The sequence below is a fragment of the Aotus nancymaae genome, unplaced genomic scaffold, assembly GCF_030222135.1.
Source record: "Aotus nancymaae isolate 86718 unplaced genomic scaffold, 86718_ANA_hifiasm-v0.15.2.pri h1tg000012l, whole genome shotgun sequence".
Lineage (NCBI taxonomy): Eukaryota > Metazoa > Chordata > Mammalia > Primates > Aotidae > Aotus > Aotus nancymaae.
Window position 1 is genome coordinate 49,881,095 of NW_026988423.1, and position 10,270 is coordinate 49,891,364.

Genomic DNA, 10,270 nt, shown 5'->3' on the forward strand with positions numbered 1-10,270 from the left:
AGCCATTGAGTGAAAAGCAACCACAATAGGCCAGCAGCAACTTCAAAAACATGTTTTAAACACAGACAGAAACTCCCAGCACAGCCTGTCTGGTTGTCTAGACCCCAAACTCTGTGAGATTGAATTTCCGTGGTGTGTCACCGGTTAATCAAGCCATCAATTTAAGATCTACTCCCAACGTGTATCATGGGTGAGACCAGCCCTATTGCTGTTATCTGCCATTAATGTTGTTCATGATTCATTAGCCAGATGTGGTGGCGCATGCCTGTAATACCAGATACTAGGGAGGCTGAGGCAGGAGAATCGCTTGAACCTGGGAGGTAGAGGTTGCGGTGAGCTGAGATCGTATTAATGCACTCCAGCCTGAGTGACAGAGCGAGGCTCTAGCTGAAAAAAGAAAAAATAATAAAGGTTGTTCATGATCCAACACAAGCCAAATCATAAAGCCACAGAATTCATTAGGAATTATAGTGGGTAATAATTACAAGTTGTGTTTGCAGTGTGATGAAAAGAAAAGCCAGAAACTGTGAAGTTTCAGAAAAGGCCCAGTTGCTTATACTTGTTGTATGACTTCCTCATGCCTCACTTTTCCCATCTGTAAAATGAGGGCAATAAAACTTGCTTCACGGTCTTGTAAGGAATAATTAAGATAACACATGTCAGCTGGGTGTGGTGGCTCGAGGCCAGGAGTTCAAGACCAGCCTGGGCAACATAGCAAGATTCCGTCTCTAAAAAAAAAACCGAAATGTTAGGTGGGGCATGATGGCACATGCATTTGTGGTCCCAGCTATTCACAAGGCTGAGGCAGGAGGATCACTTCAGCCCAGGAGTTCGAGGCTGCGATGAGCTGAGATGGTACTACTGTGTTCCAGCCTGGGTAACAGAGTGAGACTCTGTCAAAAAATTGTTTTTTTTAAATTGCCTGAGCCTAAGAAGATATAGTAGGTGAAAAAGAAGCATAAAACCATGCATTGGCAACATCTTCTCTATTTTGCTTTGTGTTTAAATAATTTACAGTGTTAAAAATGAGTTAATAGCAGGTCTTTGAGGGACAGAAGAAAATTCATTCTAAATGAGGGCGAGTCTTCATAATGAGAGACTGCTGGGTGGAGGAAAATTTGGAATTTAGACAAGCATCTTTTATACGGTTATTAATCTGGTTGGATAGAATTTTTAATAATTAAATGGTATTACTGCAATATAAGTGATATTTTATTAAGCTTAAATGAAATGTGCATTTAGGAACCTCATTTGAAACATTGCCTACTTTGTTACTCTATTTTTCATGATTGCATACGTTTGGAAATTATGTTTTGCTTTCTGCATTGTATCATCTGCCTGGTAACCCTTTGCTTTAATCATGGGAATGTTATTTCTTATGTTTTAAGGAAATTGATATGAAAGCTCTAAATGACAAACTCCGAAGCTAGCTTCAAAAGTTTCTGACTAATCGCTAATGAAATATCCATAATAGATGAGGAAGAAAGCATAAATCCCAATGAAATGTAGCTTCAGTTCGTGTCTCGTGTTTGTTTGACAGCTTTTGAAATTTTCTTTGTCATTTGGAAAATCAATACAAAATACAGCCAAACACCAGACTTCGCCGCTCAGCCTAAGACAAAATAAAAGATTGAAAGCTCCGGTATCACCAGCTGTCGATTGCTGAATATCATAGTGCTTAATGCAATAATTTTTTTCTCTGCCCAAACGTTACTCAGCCTCCAAGATCTCTCGTTAAGACCCAGATGCACACACATTATGTCTGTGAATTCATGGCACAAAGACACGGGACAGCTGGCGGTTATCGGTTTAGTCGATTAGTATAGACAGAATGGTAACGAATGACTACCATCCCCACCCCGCCCACTCTTATTTTGAGAGTAAATTGTGCACCCCGGCTTCCTAAAAGATCATGAATTAACCAACTCTCCTAACTGTCCTTTGCTTGTTGTTTGTTTGTGGGGTTTTTGCTTGTTTGAGACTGGATTTCACTTTGTCTTCCAGGCTGGATTGCAGTGGAACAATCACAGCTTGTTGCAGCCTCAAACTCCTGGGCTCAAGTGATCCTCCTGCCTCAGCCTCCCAAGTAGCTGGGAATGCAGAAGTGTGCCACCACACCTGGATAATTAAAAAATTTTTTTTTGCAGAAGCAGGGTCTCCCGATGTTGTCCAGGCTGTTCTCAAACTCCTGGCCTCAAGTGATCCTCTTGCCTCAGCCTCCTGAATAGCTGGGAATACAGGCACATGCCCAGCTATTTTTTTTTCTTTTTTTTTTTGAGATGGAGTCTTGCTCTGCCACCCATGCTGGAGTGAAGTGGCACAATCTTGGCTCACTGCAACCTCTGTCTGCCGGGTTCAAGCAATTCTCCTGCCTCAGCCTCCCGAGTAGCTGGGATTACAGGTGCCCGCCACCACGCCTGGCTAACGTTTTGTATTTTTAGTAGAGACGGGGTTTCACCAGGCTGGCCAGTCTGGTCTCGAACTGCTGACCTCTTGATCCATCCGCTTTGGTCTCCCAAAGTGCTGGGATTACAGGCGTGAGATACCACGTCCGGCCAAAAACCAATCTTTATAGTGACAGGGTCTTGATATGTTGCCCAGGCTGGCCTCAAACTCCTGGATTCAAACAATCCTCCCAAAGTGTTGAGATTACAGGCATGAGCCACCGCAGCCGGCCTCCTAGTCCTTTCTTAATTTCTCTTAAATGGTCTTTGTTTGATTCTGTTTCCTGCTAGTCCCCTGACTGATACAGCAGGAATTAAAAAATATATATTTAACTTATGCATAAGTGAATGGAAATGAATAAAGAAAACATGTATGCAACTTAGCAAAGTAGGATTCAGTTGGGAGTTGGTTCGGTTTTTTCTGTTGCCTGTATGCATAATACTACATATGTGTGTATATATAATATATATATTATATATATTTGAGACAGGGTCTTTCTTCATTGTCCAGGCTGGAGTGCAGTGCAGTGGCATGATCTCGGCTCACTGCAACCTCTACCTCCTGGGATCAAGCAATTCTCCTGCCTCAGCCTCCCGAGTAGCTGGGACTACAGGCACACCACCATGCCAGGCTAACTTTTTGCATTTTAGTACAGACGGGGTTTCACCATGTTGCTCAGGGTGGTCTCGAACTCCTGAGCTCAGGCGATCCACCCCCTTCAGTCTCCCAAAGTGCTAGGATTACAGCATTAGCCACCATGCCCAGAGTAGTATGCGTAATACCATACTTTAAAAAAATTTTTACTTTAAGTTCTGGGATACATGTGCAGAGCGTGCAGGTTTGTTACATAGGTATACATGTGCCACGGTGGTTTGCTGCACCTATCAACCCGTCATCTAGGTTTTAAGCCCCGCATGCATTAGGTATTTGTCCTAATGCTCTTCCTCCCCTTGCCCTCCACCCCCCGACATGGCCCAGTGTGTGATGTTCCCCTCCCTCTGTCCGTGTATTCTTATTGTTCAACTCCCGCTTATGAGGGAGAACATGCGGTGTTTAGTTTTCTGTTCCTGTGTTAGTTTGCTGAGAATGATGGCTTCTGGCTTCATCCATGTCCCTGCAAAGGTCATGAACTCATCCCTTTTTATGGTTGCATAGTATTCCATGGTGGCATAATACCATACTTCTAATGTGCCCCTGATTTCGTTCTTTTTCCTGCTAACCTCTAAACACAGGGAGGCAGGCACTCAGCCTGTCTTCCTCCGTTCTCACTCTCTTGCCTTCAGGGCCTGGCTGTGTCAATGAGGATGTGTAGAATGAATGAATGAAGGCATTCCTGGCTGATCGTATGCAGCGACAACATCTCTTGCTGGGGCTGGGGCCGAAGTCCTTTGCTGGTCTGATCTGAGAGCATCTAGCTCTGAGGATTAAGTGAGAAGCCTCCAAGGCCATGTGCTCAAAGAGTGGAATAGTCTGACCTGTTTCCTGCAGCACACACTCTCTTGCAAATGGCTCACGAGGTGCCCTGGGAACTCTCATGGGGAGACGTGCAGTTTCTGATCTGGGTGAAGATTGAGAAAGACGTTTACAACAGAGGCCGAGGTCTGGAGTGAATAGGCTTTAATCTTTGTCAGGGAACTGTGGCGAAAGGCGCAAGCCCAGGCAGTGAGCTGGGTGAACTTCAGCTTCTCCATTACTTTAATAACACTTAGCCTTGAAGCATGCACCTGGAGAGAGACATGTGAAGGCATCCACTTTGCAGAAAGAACTTGGTCAAATGTGACTTTAACAATTCCTCTTGGAGGGGGAAGAAAAGCAGCAGCTCTGAACTCCAGTGGGATTTCATACACCTTAAATCTTGGACATCGCGATTGCTTGGGTGTGGCCATCACTAAAAAGACAAGGGTAAGGAATTGAGAGCAGCCTGGCCAACGTGGCAAAACTTCGTCTCTACTAAAAATACAAAAATCAGCCAGGCGTGGTGGTGGGTGCCTGTAATCCCAGCTACTCGGGAGGCTGAGGCAGGAGAATCGCTTGAACCTGGGAGGTAGAAGTTGCAGCGAACGGAGATCATGCCACTGCACTCCAGCTTGGGCGACAAGAGTGAAATTGTGTCTCAAAAAAGAAAAAAAAAGAAAGAAAAAGAAAGAAATTAAAAATAGCATGGGCCAGACGGGGTGGCTCATGCCTGTAAGCCCAACGCTTTGGGAGGCCAAGGTGGGCAGATGACGTGAGGTCAGGAGTTCGAGACCAGCCTGGCCAAAATGATAAAACCCCATCTCTACTAAAAATACAAAACTTAGCCCAGCATGGTGGTGCTCAACTGTAATCCCAGCTACTTGGGAGGCTGAGGCAGGAGAAATAAATGCTTGATCCTGGGAGGCAGAAGTAGCAGTGAGCCTAGATTGTGCCGTTGCACTCCAGCCTGGATGACAAGAGCAAAACTCCGTCTCAAAATAAATAAATAAATAAATAAATAAATAAAAATAATAGTGTTTGGCACAGAACAGATGCTCAAATTTTAGGGAGCTAGGACTTTTCATTCTGGTTCTACTTTGATGTGCTGAGGCCACCTTAAGTCCTCTGGCTAGACTTTTAAAGGAGGCCAGACTCCACAGGCTCATACCTTGGTGAAGGCGGCATCCCCCACAGGGCATGGGTAAGTGTGGACCTCTTCAGGCTGGGCTGCATTGCGCTACACCAGGCAACCCCGACATGCGCAGAATTAGGTGGGACTGGAAAAGGGGGGCTTAAGAAGGTGATGCAGACATCACGTCTGTTTGGCCCAGTTTCTGCCTTGGGCGGCTTCTAGGTCATGGATGGTGGAGAGATGACGGAAGTGGACGCCACGTGACTGGACCTTCACTATGCATCGGAAGAAGAGGAAGATTGAGAACGACAGCCCAGACTCTTCTGCTTTTTTTTTTTCTTTTTTAGAGACAAGGTCTTGCTCTGTTGCCCAGGCTGGAGTGCAGTGGTGCGATCATAGCTCATGGTAACTTCAAACTCCTGGGCTCAAGGGAGTCTCCCATCTCAGCCTCCTAAGTAGCTAGCTGGGACTACAGGCACATGCCATCACTCCTGGCTAATTTTTGTTTTTATTTTTTTAGAGATAGGGTCTCGCTATGTTGCCCAGGCTGGTCTCAAACTCCTGGCCTCAAGTGATCTGCCCGCCTTGGCCTCCCAAAACACTAGGATTATAGGTGTGAGCCACCGCGCCCAATCTGCTTCTGCTTTTCATATCCTTTCACTCCCTGCCTCTTGTGTTCTATACTCTCAAGTTCACAGAATCTAGGGATGAAGTCACCCAGTAGCCACTCCCCAGGGCCACCTGGGTGAGCCTCCTGAAATGCTCCCCTCCAACCTCTCCTTTTTTTCCTTTTATGGAGACAGAGTCTCCCTTTGTCACCCAGGCTGGAGTGCAGAGGTGTGATCTCAACTCACTGCAACCTCCGCCTCCCAGGTTCAAGTGATTCTCTTGCCTCAGCCTCCTGAGTAGCTGGGCTTACAGGCACCCGCCACCACACCCGGCTAATTTTTGCATTTTTAGTAGAGACGGGGTTTTGCTGTGTTAGCCAGGCTGGTCTTGAACTCCTGGCCTCATGTGACCCATCTGGCTCAGCCTTCTAAAGTGCTGGGATTACAGGCATGAGCCACTGTGCCCCACCTGGCCTCTTTCCTGCTAATCTTTCAGGCTCCCCGCTATTTTCCTTGGAGTTAAGCTCTGATCCCCCACTTCCAATCTCAGCCTCTATCCTCCTGTCAGTGCTCCAGCCCTCCAGAATCCTCCCTGCTCCCTCCTGTACACCAGACACCATGTATACCAATAGGTCCCCATGGTCCTTTAATGGCCAGTCTCTGCCATGACTGGTCAGGGCCTCTCCCTTCTTTTTTTTAGATGGAGTCTCACTCTGTCATCCAGGCTGGAGTGCAGTGGCATGATCTCGGCTCACTGTGACCTCTGCCTCCTGGGTTCAAGAGATTCTCCTGTCTCAGCCTCCCAAGTAGCTAGGATTACAGGAACGTGCCACCATGCCCAGCTAATTTTTGTATTTTTAGTAGAGACAGGGTTTCACCATGTTGGCCAGGCTGGTCTCAAACTCCTGACCTCAGGTGATTCACCCGCCTCAGACTTCCAAAGTGCTGGGATTACAGGCATGAGCCACGGTGCCCGGCTGTGTGTAATAAATGTCTGATGAGTACAGATTGGAAAAAAGGAGCCAGGGTTATCCTCAGTGAAGAGTTAAGGGTCGAGGGTCATGAAGTCTAAGTCTAGCCCTCTGTACGGTTTATTTTCAGGGTCTCCCTTTGTATTTAAGAATGAGTGAGCAGCTGGAGACTGTGGCTCACACTTGTAATCCCAGCACTTTAGGAGACTGAGGTGCGAAGATCGCTTGACCCCAGGAGTTCAAGACCCGCCTGGGCAACATAGCAAGACACGGTCTCTACAAAAAATTAAAAAATTAGCTGGGTGTGGTGGTGTGTGGCTGTACTCCCAGCTACTTGGGAAGCTGAGGCAGGAGAATCGCTTGAGCCTGGGAGGTCAAGGTTGCAGTGAACTTAAATCATACCACTTGCACTCCAGCCTGGGTGACAGAGCAAGATGCCGTCTCAAAAATAAATAAATAAATAAATGAGAGAATAATACTAGCCACCTCCTACCTTGCTGGAAGGTGACCAGCCTGAGGTCTGGTTTTCCACAATTTCCTGAAAACTTCTCAAACATCTGGCGCCTGTGTGAAGAGTCGGGTGAGGCCTGGAGCCAGAATTAGGCCATCAGTACGCCATGAACCTGTTAAAATCCTAACCGTCCCAGAAGCAAGCCGGACTGGGGCGTGAGATCATCACATGCCTGAGATACTTGAATCAACTTGTTCACAGCTTTCCTGGGTCATGCTTTTCATAATTCATGAATCACAGGAGATCTTTAACAACAAAAACATTCAGATTAAATTTTTATACGAGGTGTTTTTCACTTCTTCTACAAGCATTATCAACCATTTCGATCACAAAAAAAACTCCTCTGCCCACCTCCATAATTATTTAAGGATTTTTTTAAAACTTGTTTCTCTACTTAATTTGATTCAAAGATAGGAATTCTGGGTATCGAAGGTAACATTAAATTGTGGTTTCTGAGACTCAGACGATTTGATGATCCAATTTGTTTTCTTTTCTTCCTTTTTTTTTTTTTTTTTTTGAGTCAGGGTCTTGCTCTGTCACCCAGGCTGGAGTGCAGTGGTGTGATCGCAACTCAGTGCAGCCTGGAACTCTTGGACTCCAGCGATCCTCTCACCTCAGCCTCCCAAGTAGCTGGGACTCTAGGCGTTTGCCACCACACTCGGCTAATTTTTTAATTTTTTGTAGAGACAAGATCTTACTGTATTGCCCAGGCTGTTCTTGAACTCTTGGGCTCAAGCAATCCTCCCACCTCCGCCTCCCAAAGTGCTGGGATTAAGGCGTAAGCTAACCATGCCTGGTGCTTTTTTTTTTTTTTTTTTTTTAAATAATACATGATGCTCAGTCCCTCAAATGAAAACAAATAGTGCATATTGCTAGAGCCCAGGAGTTTGAGACCAGCCGGGGCAACATGGCAAAACCCGTCTCTACAAAAAATATAAAAATTAGCTGGGCATGGTAGTCTGTGCCTGTAGTCCTGGCTACGTGGGAGGCTGAGGCAGGAGGATTGCCTGAGTGCAGGATGTAGAGGCTGCGGCGAGCTGTGATCATGCCACTGCACTCCAGCCTGGGTGAGACAGAATAAGATCCTGTCTCAAAAAAAAAAAAAAAGAAGAGAAAGACCAGGAAATCTTTTAGCAATACCCTCAAGTCCATTCTCTCTTTTCTTTTTTTCTGCTGAACGAATACTCACAGAAATAGCCCAGCACGTTTTATTTCTCATGGATACTCTTCAGTAACCATTGAAAGACACATTGGAGGCCGGGCGCGATGGCTCACACCTGTAATCCCAGCACTTTGGGAGGCCGAGGTGGGTGGATCACGAGGTCAAGAGATCGAGACCATGCTGGCCAACATGATGAAACTCCGTCTCTATTAAAGAATACAAAAAAATTAGCTGGGTGTGGTGGCACACGCCTGTGGTCCCAGCTACTTGGGAGGCTGAGGCAGGAGAATTGCTTGAACCTGGGAGGCGGAGGTTGCAGTGAGCCGAGATCGAGCCACTGCACTCCAGCCTGGCGCCTGGTGACAGAGTGAGACTCTGTCTCACAAAAAAAAAAAAACAAAAAAACAAACAAACAAAAAAAAAACAACATTGGAACCATGCTGAAAATTCCATCTCTTTGAGTAAGGGCTGATTTCACCCGTTCCCCAAGAAGTAACAAGATGGCTGATTACTGCCACTATTTCTGCCATTTGAAAACTCTCCACTGATGTTTCTTTCTCTCCTGTCAGAGTCGCTGCTGCTTCACTAGTAAGACGATGCCTTCCGACAGCAGAAGGGGAGGGGGAGAAAGATTTAAAAACAAGAAGGGGCTGGGTGCAGTGACTCACACCTGTAATCCCAGGGCTTTGGGAGGCCAAGGCAGGAGGATCACTTGAGTCCAGGAGTTCGACTCCAGCCTGGGCAACATAGTGAGATCCCATCTCTATGACTGATAATTTTAAAAAACATGTAAAAACGTGTTTTAATTAAAAGAAGAAAAATCGATAAAGAACATTCTTATGGTGGTCCTTTGGAAACGAGTTTGCTTTCTCTTGTTTTCTCCGTGCTATAAGGTCAAGGGTATAGGTTCCTCCTCCGAGATGAGGCTTTTCTCTCTGATCAGGTGGGGAGTAAGTCTGTTTGCACAGTGGAGGGGGAGGCACTGCCCGTCCTCCCTCCAGGACTGACACCCTCAGTGCCCCACTGCTGGGAATGCTGGTGGCTGACAGCGTTTAGCTGAGTCGTTTTGCAAATACAGCCTCCCTGAAGACAGCCACCTTGGTCAAGGTCATGGCCCTCCCCGAAGGCAGCCAACATCTATGACTTGTCAGTGTAGGGGATAGAAAGGCCCAGTTCCCGTGCCTCAAGGTGGGGCAACTCTTAACCCAATTCCAGGGACCTCACAGGACTCACTGCGGCCTTTGTGACTTTAGAGCAGCTCAACCCTTCCCCTTGCTCAAGCCTACTTCTGTCGCTTCCTTAAATGTATTAATCCAGAAGTATCGACTCGTTCCCAATAAGCTTTCCGCACTGAAAACTGTCTCAGAGTCCGCTTCCTGGAGAACTGCCCTTTTTTTTTTTTGAGATGGAGTTTTGTTCTTGTTACCCAGGCTGGAGTGCAGTGGCGCGATCTCGGCTCACCGCAACCTCCGCCTCCTGGGTTCAAGTGATTCTCCTGACTCAGCCTCCCGAGTAGCTGGGACTACAGGGGCCTGCCACCATGCCCAGCTAATTTTGTATTTTTAGTAAAGACGGGGGTTCTCCATGTTGGTCAGGGCTGGTCTCGAACTCCCAACCTCAGATGATCCACCCACCTCAGCTTCCCAAAGTGCTGGGATTACAGGCATAAGCCACTGTGGCCAGCCTTTTATTTTATTTTTTTTTTTTGAGACAAAGTCTCACTCTGTTGCCCAGGCTGGAGTGTGATGGTGCTATTTCAGCTCTCAGCAACTTCTACCTCCCAGATTCAAGTGATTGATTCTTCTGCCTCAGCCTCCTGAGTAGCTGGGATTACAGGCACCCATCACCACCAACTAATTGAGAACTGACTTTGACCTAAAACAAGCAGAGAGGTGGGAAGGCGCCTGAGTGGGAAGAGGCTGCTGAGGGGATAGGGATAGGGCTGTTGGTCAAAGGTAAAGCTTTAAGCACACGACTGAGGATTCT